The sequence below is a fragment of the Echeneis naucrates genome, chromosome 16 (genome assembly GCF_900963305.1).
Source record: "Echeneis naucrates chromosome 16, fEcheNa1.1, whole genome shotgun sequence".
Lineage (NCBI taxonomy): Eukaryota > Metazoa > Chordata > Actinopteri > Carangiformes > Echeneidae > Echeneis > Echeneis naucrates.
The window spans coordinates 15254965-15268753 of NC_042526.1; the positions used below are offsets into that span (position 1 = coordinate 15254965).

The following is a 13789-nucleotide window of genomic DNA, read 5'->3' on the forward strand; positions in this document are numbered from 1 at the left end:
TGTGTGTCCATGCATTCTGCCGTATGTATTGACCCTGTTAGAGGTCAGGCTCAGCCTGAGTGCTGATGCTTTGGGGGCTGCATCTCCGTTTTGATGCTTTCTGGTGCTCCCGTACTTTCCGGCACGCAAGAGACTTCATTCCTCTTTTTTAGGACATTTTCTATCCACTTAGGGCTGCATGGTGTCCTTTCAGGGGAGTGAGCAGACGACACTGTTCTCACCCTCATGTTTTTGGCTGACAGCCCTGTTGGTGGGAGAAAGCATAGGCAGAGCGACGGGAACTCGTCTTGTGTAGTCGCCTCAGGCTCTGCTCCTGAGGGTCCTGCCGCTGTCTGGACTGTTGTAGGTGACAAAACTGTTGTAATGTTGCAGGGGTGGAAGCCCTTAGATCTTTAATAAATAGTACCAAGGCCACAGAAGTAAAAAATGTGTAACAATATAAATGCCACTAATACTCACTCTGAAAATCCCAACGACTGGCATATGATTACATATGACATTCTTACATTGTTAATTCTGATAAAGCGGTACGGGGTTGTCAGTGACTACAGATCATCACTGAAGATGATTAATGACTTGGGAAAGTCTTGTTTCACAGACATATATTCATTATTTTGACTTCGACTCGACAGTTTTAAGTTTTGAAGACTGACCGATACTGTACCTTGTCTGTTAAAGTTGGGAAGAGGTCAACCCTCAGGAAGCAGACGACTAAACCAGGCACCACACACACCACACACTCATCTCCTGTAGACAGTTGGGGGCTGCGCCTGAGGAAACGCACAACAGCATTAATTTGTGCTCAGTTTTCCAGGCAACAACATTATTTCCTTACACATAATTACACAAATCAAAACATACCTATGAACAGAAAAGCGCTTGGAAAAATGCCAAAAATGCCATTCCTTTGCATTGCAAATAAAATGACAAAGTACAGAGTTAGACTGCCACATATGAAAAGTTGATTGACAGCTGTCCAATAGTGAGTGTCAAGTGCAATCTAGAGGATAGATACAAACACCGTGAACGGTATTATAGCATTAATTGTTCCAAACATCAGGGATGTTTTTCCTCTCTTTATTATCTCAACTGCACACTTACTACAATAACCAAGGATGTAGCTATGGTAACAGCAAAGATTTGTTGGTCAGAGAAGTTGGAGCTGTCGTCCTTCACCATGGAAGTGAAGGTTCCACAGGGAACGAACAAGAGCAGGAATGATGTGGCCATCCCATGCAGTGTGCACAGGAAAAACTGGCGCTTGTTGAAGAGAAGGTTTTGTTGCCTGGGCTTGTACAAGCTCGGGTAGTGAGGTCTGTTCTGGTCACTGACGTCCTGTAGAAAACAGACAGCACGAGGGTGGTGCATTTTTAATTTACAAATATCCTACATAATAATGGGAGAGCTATACTGAGGTTAGTTAGTGCTTGGTGAAAATGTTAAATTAACAGTGTACGATGGGACACTGATGGGAGTTAGGGTTCATTAGGTTGATTGTTCAAGCAACAATTAAGTTGAATTTGAAGTAAAAACACACTCTTTGAATATGAACAACATTTATACAATTCATGTGGTTAAAAAAAATAAATAAATAAAAATTAAAAATGGTTTTATGCCCATGAAGGTCAGAGTGTCTGTGAAAAAGCTGCTGATGACAAAAAAATTTGTTTCAGAAGAAAGACAAACTGTTATTTATCCCCAGTTATCGACTTGCAGTTATTGACCTTCGATCATGATCTTAGTGTTGTCTGATGACACAGCTTCAAGTCAAAGTCAACTCACCTACTTCCCAGTACTCCCAGTTTGTGCCAATGTGGACTGGAGTGAGAGAACAAGCCATCTGATTTTCTATAATACATCTGCAAAAAAAAAAAAACCCAGGGAGTCATTTAGCAGTTTTTCTGCTCTTCTGAAGGTAATCAGAGATGCATCCAAGGCTTTTCTTACAATCATCATTATTTCCTAAAAATAGGGGAGTTTGATAACGTTAAGAATCTTACATGCGGCAGGAGTGTTTTCAGAGGACTGTTTTTGATTATAAAATGAATATTAAGAGAACATTAAGAGATTATTTCGATGTGCCACAGTCTTGGGGTGATGACTTACTCTTGATCATGCTGACATCATTGGCTCCATCTCCTATGGCCAGGATGACCGCCTTCTTGTGCCTCTTCACCAGCTTCACCGCCTGAGCTTTCTGCATCAGAGTGACGCGGCAGCAGATGACCGTTTTACACAAACAGGCCATGTCCAGCAGGACGTGCTCCAGCTGTGGCTCCAGAGCGTGAGCCTGCAGGGAGAACACAGACATCACACCTGCTCAGTCTATTATTACCTGTAACATTAAGCCCCAGCAGAGGCAAAACAAAACAGCTGCTCCAGGTATCATTTCCACTGAGCTGCAGTGCACAGTGGGGGAGCAGCTCCCCTGTGAGGAAATGGATGTTAATAAAAACCTCAGCAGTACAGCAGACTCAGCAACCACAGACATGAAAGAGTCAGCAAAAAACACAACAACACAACCACTGTTTGGTATAATATTCAGGCATTTATACCATTAGAAAAACTGACATGGACAAAAAAAACTAAACAATAATTACATATATGATAATAATTACAGTTATCATTTCATTTAGTGTAACCTTATAGAGTATCTTACCAAACTGTGCCCATTAATGTCTAAGGCATACTCTTCAAACACAGAGTCATCTGCACATGTATCAGTCTTCTCAACATCTCCTGCACCACAAACGTGACTAAGGCTGAGGATGTGCTCCCAGGCACCCCTGTAAAGGCAGAAAAGCATGTCAACATACATCTTCAGTCACTTTCTAAACTGATTGGTGTAGATTCACCAGGATAAAATATTATCCATAGGCACCAATTTTTTTATATTTTAGTCACCCAATGGAGCCATAAATGGCATAAACAGCACAGCAGTTTTCCTCCATGACTTGATTGTTGTTAAAAAGAAAAAAAATCAACCTGCTGTCTGAGGGGAGGTGAAAAGGTGAACGTATAATTTGCCACCTGAGTTGTTGCTGCACCTCCAGCAGTGAGTGTCCTGAGATAACAAACACCTTACTCATGTCATCTCGCAGCATGTTGCAGGAGTAGCCGATGTTCATTGCAGTCTCTGAATGCTGGTATCAGACCTATTATCAAAGCTCCAGTTTCTGGTAAAAGAGATCATTTACATGGATTAAATTACCTAGTTTGTCTCCTGTAAGGACCCAGATTTTGATGTTGGCCAGATTTAGACAGGCCATGGTCTCTGGGACTCTGTCCTGTAGTTTGTCCTCTATTGCTGTGGCTCCTAGAAGCTTCAGCCAGAACAGCAGTCAGACTGCAGGGGGGCCCCAAAGGAGGTTGAGGGCTTCGAGGATGAAAACAAAAGGATGCAAGTTGTACCTTCAAGCCCTGTTCAATCTCTTCATAGAGCACAGCCATCTGATCCTTACGGTTCTCAATTACAGTGCTGGCAAGCAGGAGCTTCTTCATCCAAACCTCATCATAGTTTTCATCAAGGTCTTTGTAGGCCAGAGCTAAAGTTCGAAGCCCCTCACCTGCAAATTTTTGCAGAGGGAAAAAAACTAGTAACGGAAATCTAGTGTTTAACAATATGAAGCATTGGCTGCCATTTTGGAATAAAAATAATAGTATCTACATCTACAGAGTTGTGCTATCTGATCAGGTAACACTTACACTGAGATGCTCTGAGGTGGTGCACAAGAGGTCTTCAAAGGAGGGATCCAGACAGTCAAAGATATTGCAGTAAAGCTTAAATTGGGGGTTTCTCACTTCAAAACACAGGAGCATAGCAAACACAAATCACACTCTTGACCAAATCCTATTAGCAAACTGCAAACAGAAAGACTTGAACTTGAAAAGATAATTTGAAAATAAGAATATATTACTGCCACAAATATAATTTAGAAAGTTAAAAACGCTAAAAGGTGTCATTAAAAAGTGATATTTCACAGGTCGATTATGGGAAAGGAACAACAAGTTTTGTGTTGGCAGGTTGTAGACAGCCGTCTGCCAGCATTAAATATTGCTGTTTAATTTCTTGGTCATCAACTCTTCGGTCATAAAAGTTAGAATGTCACAGATAAAACAGGAATTTACATTTTAATAGCTCATTCCTGCAGCTGTGCACGATAATCTACGGAGTTGATAACCTGTTTTATTGAAGGACGTTGGTCCAGATTTTCCAGAGGTCTAACAATCAAACAGTCTAAGGTGTGAATGTGAACACATTGTGCTGGTTGTACAACCTGGCGACCCTTAAGTCTTTCTTTTTACTGACTTATAATTGATCTGTAAAGCATTAGCAAATGATTAAGAAGGAATTATGCCATTTATAAATGTTGCCTCCTCAGAAAGTGCCAAATTAGAGGAATGAAAGACTGTTGATTTCCATTAATGTCTTAACTAGTATTAATAGATGATCAGATTATTGATGTGTACGTTGAATTGTGCTGACAACTAGAGAGTGAACTTCAGCATTTCAGTTATAAGTGAAGACCTAACCAATGACACTCATTTTCTTGCGCACATTGTTGAAGTCCAGTATGACCAGCAACTGATAGGTGACTGCTTGTCCCACCTCGTACAACATGATGATGAGTTTTGTGCTGCAGTGACCAGCGCTCCTACGTCAGGTGACTGGGCCTGGTACATCAGATGTCCTTCATGTTAACAGAAACATCAGGCACATACAATATCACTTAATAATTAAGTAATTGCTTTAATTGTGGCTGCTGCTGTGTCTAAACTGTGTGTGTGCTCCACCTTCACTCTTCTCCTCTGGCATCACAGTGTGGCACAGAGCCAGCAGTCTGAAGAAATCCTGCACTGCAGGATCTTCCACTTTAACGGCCTCAACCAGGCTGCCATCATAAAACTTAAACCGTCTGTCACAGAGAGGATTGAAGGAAAAGTCCACACAGGCTGTTTTCTGCGGGGACATGGACCATCGTACAGCGTCTGAGGGAAATTAGATGTAACGATGACCGACTGCATCAGAAGGTTTGTGTTTTTGATTGTTTTGCTTAACTTATGTCTGTAATATCCACTTTTGGCTAAATTCATCATAAATGTCACCTAAGAGAGAACAGAGCAACGCTGAATATCATTCATTCATCTTCTACCGCTTTTCCTTTTCCAAGTCGCACAGCGGGACGCTGGAGCCAGTCCCAGCTCACACTGGGTGAGGGCGGGGTCACCCTGGACAGGTCACCAGTCCATTACAGGGTCAACACACAGTGACAGTCAGAGACACACACTCAGCCTCAGACCTACAATCTAGAGTCACCAATGAACCCAAACATGGGAGGAAACCCAGGGGAGACCATGCTCATAGATACAGAGATACAGAAACACACTTGTGCCTGTGAGGTTGATTATTTGCGCCGAACTCTGAGTCAATGTGGCCAATTTGAAGAGCAAACTCAGCGATGATTTATAACCATGGTTAATCTTTTGACCTAAACGCAAAGAATTTAAATTTTTTCTTCTTTATGGAAAAACAGTAACATTTTATATTAGATTGCAAGATAATAATCAAGTGATTTAACTGTCAGGTGGGAGGGAAGGAGCGGTTGATCTATCCAAACCTTTTAGGCAAGACAAATTTACCGACAATTTAACTGTCTAAAACTGACAGGATGTAAGTGTTTTATTAATTTATGTGTTCATTAGTGAGTGGATAGCGCTCAAAATTATCCTCATCTTTCAGCGGTTAGGTTGAAGATGGAAATGTCACTAAAAACAGCAGATAAAGTGGGAAATATAAATTGATTGAATCCAATAGAGCTTTCTCTCTCCATTTTTAAAATCTGTTTAAAAACCCTTACACATCTGGATGAATTGTTGGAAATTTAGAATTTTACAATAAGACATGTAAAGAAAAATAATATGCAAGAGTTTGAACAAGCCTCATACCATACGTCTGTCCGTTGATGGAGCACTTGCTGAACACCATGATGTTCTGGGTGAAGGTGCCGGTCTTGTCTGAGAAGATGAACTCCACCTGACCGAGTTCCTCATTCAGGGTGGTGGTCCAAGCTTCAGCTGCAGTGGCCGTTAGACTACAATACATCTAGCGGTCCCAGTTAATGAAGTAACTGTGGCTGAGGCGCAGGACCTCGACACTAAAGGAAGGTTTGCATGTTTTGTTGTATGATACAGTTTCCAACAGGAAATCATTTGAAAGAATTACTTTCAAAATAAAATGTAAGCTGAAAATGACAAGATAGTGTAACGTATGAAATGGTTTAAGGGTTTTTTAGACTTGGGCACACCGTATGTTCTTTGAACTCACCTCACATACAATGAAATGGGAACAACAGTGTTGAGGATGATGATGTAAGACCAAAAGGTGAGAAAGCCAGAAAAAGCAGCGCTGGTCTGAAATTCGTTCCACGGTAAGAACAGCTGGAAGTTTTTGCCACTCCGACTCTCCCAACAGTGTTCCCAATGGCCAAACTGACTCCCATACAAATGAGGAAGGCAAAGATCTGAGATAAAGAACAATGTGTCAAGTGGACAGTGGACATATGAATAACTTGCAGTAGATACACATTCCAGTTGTTTTCACTGACTGTGTCTGATTTGACCTCCTCCTGTCAGGGCTGTGTCAGAGTACACATCTATGTTAGCTAGTCAAAGTTACCACGAAAGGGCAGTGTACAGCTTTCAGCTCACAAAACCAAAGTGTTCATCACCCTGTCGATGCTTGTCCTCTTCAACTTTGTTCTTTCACAGTTTTGCATTTGCGTTTGGTTTGGAGCCCTGCCAGAAAAAGATCAACAGAAAGGTTCATGAGTTTCCTATCGGAGAAAAGAAAGAAAGAAAGAAACACACAATGCTGCAGGAGGTGGTTACTGAAAATGTTAAAATAACAATTTCCAACCAGCAAATATGACCATTCTGAAGCACCACTCTGTTTCTGAGTACACAACCTCGCAGCAGCATTTTATTATCTAGACGGTATCTACTGTCTATCTAGTACAAGGCTCCTGTAAATGTATCCATTTTGTTGTTTGGTGGCTCACAAATGACTTCACTTGAGAAATGCAGTAAAAAGAGTAACACTGTCATCAAAAGAAAAAAATCAAACACTCATTCATACAGTATATGTCGCATGCAGGTTTATACAGAAGTGGTTTTTGAGCACATCTGAGAATTTTTTTTTCCTCCCCCTCCTCGGGTCCAAGCAACATTTGTTAAATACTTGTCGAAAAAAAGATGTCAGGCATCATCTTACCATCAAAGTCCATTAGTTTAGAAATATTTCCCAAATCTGAGGTAATGGTCAAGGCCTGTCTGACTTTCAGATTTGTCTCTCTGAGGGCAAATGGAAAGGGTACGTTTTTTTCTGTGATGACTGACGGACTGATCGGACTGACTTTGGACTCAACAATATTTTACTATCAGTACAAAATCACAAAGGCCAAACACCATACAGACAATTCTGACGGTCTGTGAAGGTACCTCAATATGGCAGCGGATGTGACTTTAAAATAAAGACCGAGTATGTTTATTAGGTACACCCTCCTTGTACCAGAGGCAGCCTACTTTTGCCCTCATAACCAGCTTGGTTATATACAATGGTCTATTCCCAAAAACAGAGCCACTCTGCAGGGCTGCCAACATGATGAGGATGAAACCAGGGCCAACAAGGATGGCAGTCACACAAGTGGACAACATTGAGTCTTCTTTTTATCGTTTCATCTCTGATTTTTTTTGTATTTTAATCATAATTGATTGGGTAACATTTTCATAAATATGATATGACAGGATAAGGCCAGGATCAAAAATTCCCCAATGAGGAAGTAAATGTAGAGGTGCCATCCATCCATCTTCTGCTGCTTATCTGTTTCCGAGTCACATTGGACGAGAGCGGGTTCATCCTGGACAGGTCACCAGTCCATCTCAGGGCCAACACTCAGACCTACGGACAATTTAGAGCAGGGTTTGTCACCACTGCAGCAACCTCACTTGATGCATTTGATTACGCACAAGCAGGCACCCTGTTTCACTCCATGCGCATCAGGAGGAAGGTGTGAATCAGACTGAGTTCAGGCCGCAACAGGTGAACTGAGTTGATTTTAGGTCATGTCTTGCGAAGTTTGTTCATATTTTAATTACAAGTATTTAATTTTGTAAAACTGTGTTGTTCATTTTGCACATGGCCACAGTTAGTGTTTTTAGTGGCCACCGATGTCACTTTGGGGAAATGTGGTGTTGACACGATGAATGTTTTCTCTCATGCCTTTATAAGTGCATCATTTAGTTTGTTGTAATTGAATTAAAAAAAACAAAATAAATTAATGAAAATTCAATGCTACTGACTGTGTTTATTATAATTTAAAAACCTACATTAAAATTAAAGAAAAAGAAAGAAAGAAAAATAGATTATGATGGATTTTTTTTACCTGTCCGTCAAAATGATGGACAATGAAAAAGTTTAGCGCAAAGTCTGATTTAGAGTCATCAATTAACACAAACATGATGTCTTTGGATGGTGGGAGGAAACCGGAGTACCCGGAGGAAACCCACACAGGCAGGAGAACACGCAAACTCCACACAGGAAGGCCCCAGGCTGGGAGCCAAACCCATGACCTTCTGATTGTGGGTGCAACAGCACTAACCACTATGCCGCTGTTCTGCCTCTGCGTTGCCTTAGTTTTATTTTTTTGTGTTTGTATCTTTGTATCATGTTACAAAGTTGTTTGTGTTATGTCTATGACGTCGATGTCTGAAGACCTTCACAGACCAGGCCGGTGTTGGTATTCATTTATGCAGTCTATGGTGTTTAGAAGGGGTTTGGGGTAGCTTGACAACCACAATGCGGTTCTAGCAGCTCGTAAACAAACTCAGAGATACAAGGACTTGCACTTAACAAGAAAAACCAGCTGGTCAGGATGGCTGCATAACGAACAAAACACCCTGCGGCAGAGAAAATATTTAGGCTTAGCTTGAGTATACGTTTGAGACGACACCATTTAGGTTCTGCTGGAGGAGTGTCCATCTGATCGACTTCAAGAACGGGAGGCTCCAACTGTAACGGCTCTACTGCAAGTGTCTCCTGTAGGTTAATGTCTTCTGGAGCATCATACCACTCAGTCTCCTCGAGGCTTTCAATGCTGTCCTCCTCGGGCATTCCCAGTTTTTCTGGATATTCATAAAAGGCCTTTGCTTCCTCTCTGAAATTAATTGCTCCGGCCAGTATCTCCTCATCCTGCTTTATTTCCAGCTGCTTCTTAAGGTCCATATTTGACTGTCTCATCTCAATTATGAGTGTGTGAAGCTCATCCGTGTCCTGCTGCAGATAAGCAATTTGATTATTCTGCTTGCTAATGATCTCATCTTTCGTTAACATCAGTTTCTCATTTGCCTTGAATTGGAACTGAAGTTCCAGGATGACTGCCTTCAGGTTTTGGTTCTCTTCAATCTGATTTTCTCTCAAAGACTGGAGTTTGCCTATCTCAGTAGCGACAATGTAGTTGTGTTCATTCAGAAATTCTTCATTTTGTTGATGATGGTGCAGGGATTCCTTCAGCTTCACTATGTCTTTTTGTTTTTTCTCAAACAGAGTCTCCATGTCAGTGAGCTTCTGTGCTAACTGCTCTCTTTCTCTGAATACTTCCTTGCCATCTTTAACTTGACACTGAAGAAGGTAGACTTCTGCTCTCAGACCTTTAATCTCAGCTTGATAATTCTCTGTCGCAGATTCAAGACAGTCCATGTCATTAATGAGGTACTGGTTCTTCTTTTTCAATGTTTTCTCCTTATCCTTTAGAGCTTTAATCTCTGCACGCAGACATTTATTCTCTGCTTGTTGTTCATCTGCCTCAGATTCCAGTAGAGCTAACTGAGCCATCAATCTGTCATTCTTGTTCTCTGCCTTGTCCAGTTTATCATTCAGGCCTTCAACTTCCACAAGCTTTTGCAACAACTTATCTTTGTCAGTGCTGCCTTGCTGAACATGCTCTACTGTAAGTTCATGGTCACATATTGCTGCAGGAGGAGTCTCCAGCTGTTGAGCTTCTGCAACAAGAGTCTCCGGTTGGCTTTCAACTCTCAAGCTGTCAAGCTCAGCTCTATGTATTTCATTCAGAAATTCTAAATGGGATACCTTGTTATTGAGATGCTTGAGCTTAATTTTGAAGAATGTATTTTCTTCCTGCAGAGTAAGAAAATTCTCCCTTCGATCTTTACTCTCTGTCTGCATTTCCAGTGTCTGAAATTCAGTCTGCTGCAGATAAGAAATTTGATAACTCTTCTTCCTAACGATCTTGTCTTTCTGTTCTATCTTCAGATTGTCCATGTCTGTGGGCTTCTGTGGTCTCTTTCCCTGAATACTTCTTTAGTATCTTTCACTCTGATTTCCGGTCCTTATCCTGATACCAGATCAAAGCAAACGGTCCTATATACAAGTACATCTGACGTCATCTGTGACGTTTCACTGCGCTATCGTTCGCTGCTTTGATAAATACGGGTGACGTCATTGTCAGGTAGTCTTGCGTTCACAGTTGCAGAAATAGATATACAAGAAATAAAAATAAATACAGTTGGACAAATGTTTACAATAGCTATCCCAATATATTAACGTCGCTATCAACTGTGTTGGATGAAGTTATATTTAAGAACAGAATTTGCATTTATCAGCCTGTGGCATCTGTTGCTATCATTATCCAGTGTGCTAGCCTTAATGTTTATCGGTTAATATTCTATAAATCTACGAATCGAGACGGCGACATTCCGTCAACATACTTAAATACTCGAACAAATTTGATTTCGATGTACAGCTGATATGGAAAGACGATTATTTAAACATTTTACCTTGAAAATGTGTGGCTCCGACAATCTGCTCCTTTCAAATACATTGAGCTGCGGCTAGCTTATGCTAACTTCCGGGAACTTTCGAAGGTCTCCGTACGCCGCCATTAGTGTGAATAAACGTAAATCTGTTTGTCCAGGCACATTAGTGAACAGTTTAACTTGTCTATAATTTGCGGGTGATAAGTATTTATTCCCGGTGTTATTTTTATCCCTCTTTATTCTGCGCTTTATTTGGCGCTTTTGTCTGTCATCAATTTCCAACCTTTGCCTCTTAAAGTGGCAGCACGGCGGCACAGTAGTTAGCGCAGATTCCGCACAGAAAGACACCAGGAACCGAGCCTGTCTGCCTCTGTCGAGTTCACTATTACAAATACTGTTGTGTTATTTTTGTATTGCTTTAGTTGTTTATTTTTAAAAGTAAAAAAAAAGATAATCGGACCACGTTTACTGACTGGCTGCGGTACGAGCTGAAATGAAAATGTCTCAGTAGATGTTTATGTCAGATGTTTATGGATTCTTTTTACTGTGTGTCTGTTTACAGTTTTACTAAAACTGTGTCAAACTGCTGCATTTTTAGTTTGAAGCTCACACCGGGAGCAGGACAACACCTAAAACGTGCAGGACAGTTGCTCTCCAGGAGCGGAGTTGGTGACCCCTGGTGTCCAAAGTGCAATACTGAAACAAACAAGGAAAAAAAAATCCCATAAAAAATTCACAAAGTGTGTAATTCTCTTCTGTGGGAGACTTTCAAAGTACCTTGGTATCAATAAAGCATCATGATTTGTAAGAATGAGTAATATTAAATATTGTCCCAGTAAAAATGACCTGTGCTGTGTGTCCAAAGCTGTTTTCATAACGCTGTTAACTGAGTTAGATGTGGTTAAAACCTGAAATGGGCAAACACACATTTGAAAGTCTGTATTGTCTTTGTCACCTGAAGCTTCATTTTTTCCTGGATCACAGTTTGATCTAAAAGATTCCTTCCTCTCGCTTTGCTCAGGTCTTTGTGCTTTGGTAACCATATTTTGAAAAACGAGACAAATGTGGTTACATTTTCTACAGCGTGTAATGCTTTCAAAGGGACTGAGCCACCTGAGGGTTTCATAACAAAGAGATTAACCTGGTTCCAAACACCTTTTTCTTTTCCTGGTACAGTGGCCTGTTGTCTAACATTGTATTATGTGTTGAGAAATGAATAACAAGATGTAACAAAGCCAGTGAAACCAGTCTGAGGCCATACATACACACACACACACACACACACACACACACACACACACATATATATATGTTTTTGTTTTGTTTTGTTTTTTTTTTTCAGTGCACAAAATATTTTTTTTTAGATGCGCTATTATCAGCCGATATGGACCCTGGTTGGTGCTGGTGCTCTAGATTTGGTTAATCTGACTTTATTTCTGGGTTATGTACCTCAGGCACTTAAGACTGCGGTCATCAAACCCAGCTTAAAAAGCCTAATCTTGATCCAGATGTTTTGGCAAACTATAGACCCATATCGAACCTTCCATTTATTTCTAAAATCATTGAGAAAGCTGTAGCAAAATAACTACACGAGCATCTGGATGGGAACAGTTTGTTTGAAGAGTTTCAGTCAGGATTTAGAGCCCATCATAGCACAGAAACAGCGCTGGTTAAAGTCTCCAATGACATTCTAATGGCCTCAGACAATGGATCAGCCTCCATACTTCTCCTTCTAGATCTTAGTGCTGCATTCGACACCATAGATCATAATATTTTACTACAGAGACTGGAACATGAAATTGGAATTAAAGGAACTGCACTAAAGTGGTTCAAATCCTACTTATCAGATAGACATCAGTTTGTTCATGTAAACAACAGCTCCTCCTCATGTACTGTAGTCAGTCATGGAGTCCCGCAGGGTTCGGTACTTGGACCAATCCTCTTTACGCTTTATCTGCTTCCTCTAGGCAACATTATCAGGAAACACAGCATCAATTTCCACTGCTACGCAGACGATACTCAGCTGTACCTATCAATGAAGCCAAATGAAGTCAGTCAGATAGTCAGACTGCAGGCATGTCTTGAAGACATAAAAGTCTGGATGACTGGAAATTTTTTACTTCTCAACTCTGACAAAACAGAAGTTATTGTACTCGGTCCTAAGCACCTCAGAAAAATACTATCTAATCATCTCATCAGTTTGGACGGCATTACTTTGGCCTCCAGCTCCACTGTAAGAAACCTTGGAGTAATTTTTGACCAGGACATGTCCTTTGTCCCTCACATAAAACAAGTTAGTCGGGCAGCTTTCTTCCACCTGAGAAACATTAGGAAAATCAGAAACATCCTTTCTCAGGATGATGCAGAAAAACTAGTCCATGCATTTGTAACTTCTAGGCTGGACTACTGTAACTCATTACTATCTGGATGTCCAAACAAATCTCTAAAAGGCCTTCAGTTAATTCAGAACGCTGCTGCACGAATATTAACAGGAACTAGGAAAAGAGATCACATCTCTCCCGTGTTAGCTGCTCTTCATTGGCTGCCAGTAAAATATAGAGTAGAATTCAAAATCCTTCTTTTAACGTATAAAGCTCTTAATGGCCAAGCTCCATCGTTTCTCAGAGAGCTCATAGTTCCTTACTGTCCTAGCAGGCCACTCCGCTCTCTAGATGGAGGTTTACTTGTGGTTCCTAGAGTCTCCAAGAGTAAATCTGGAGGCAGATCGTTCAGTTATCAGGCTCCTCTTCTATGGAACCAACTCCCAGCATCGGTCCGGGGGGCGGACTCTTTAGTAACTTTCAAGACCAGGCTTAAAACTTTCCTGTATGACAGAGCGTACAGTTAAAAAGTCCTCTACTCTTTAGGTATGCTGCTATAGGCCTAGGCTGCTGGGGGAAGGACTGAGCTTCTCTCTCTCTCTCTCTCTCTCTCTCTCTCTCTCTCTCTCCTGCTCTCT

The 13789-nt window shown here is 41.0% G+C and overlaps 1 pseudogene; it reads right to left on the reverse strand.

Annotated features, from left to right (window-relative positions):
• Positions 1-740: 740 nt before the first annotated feature.
• On the reverse strand, positions 741-9280 carry LOC115056202 (phospholipid-transporting ATPase ID-like; annotated as a pseudogene).
• Between the last annotated feature and the right edge of the window lie 4509 nt (positions 9281-13789).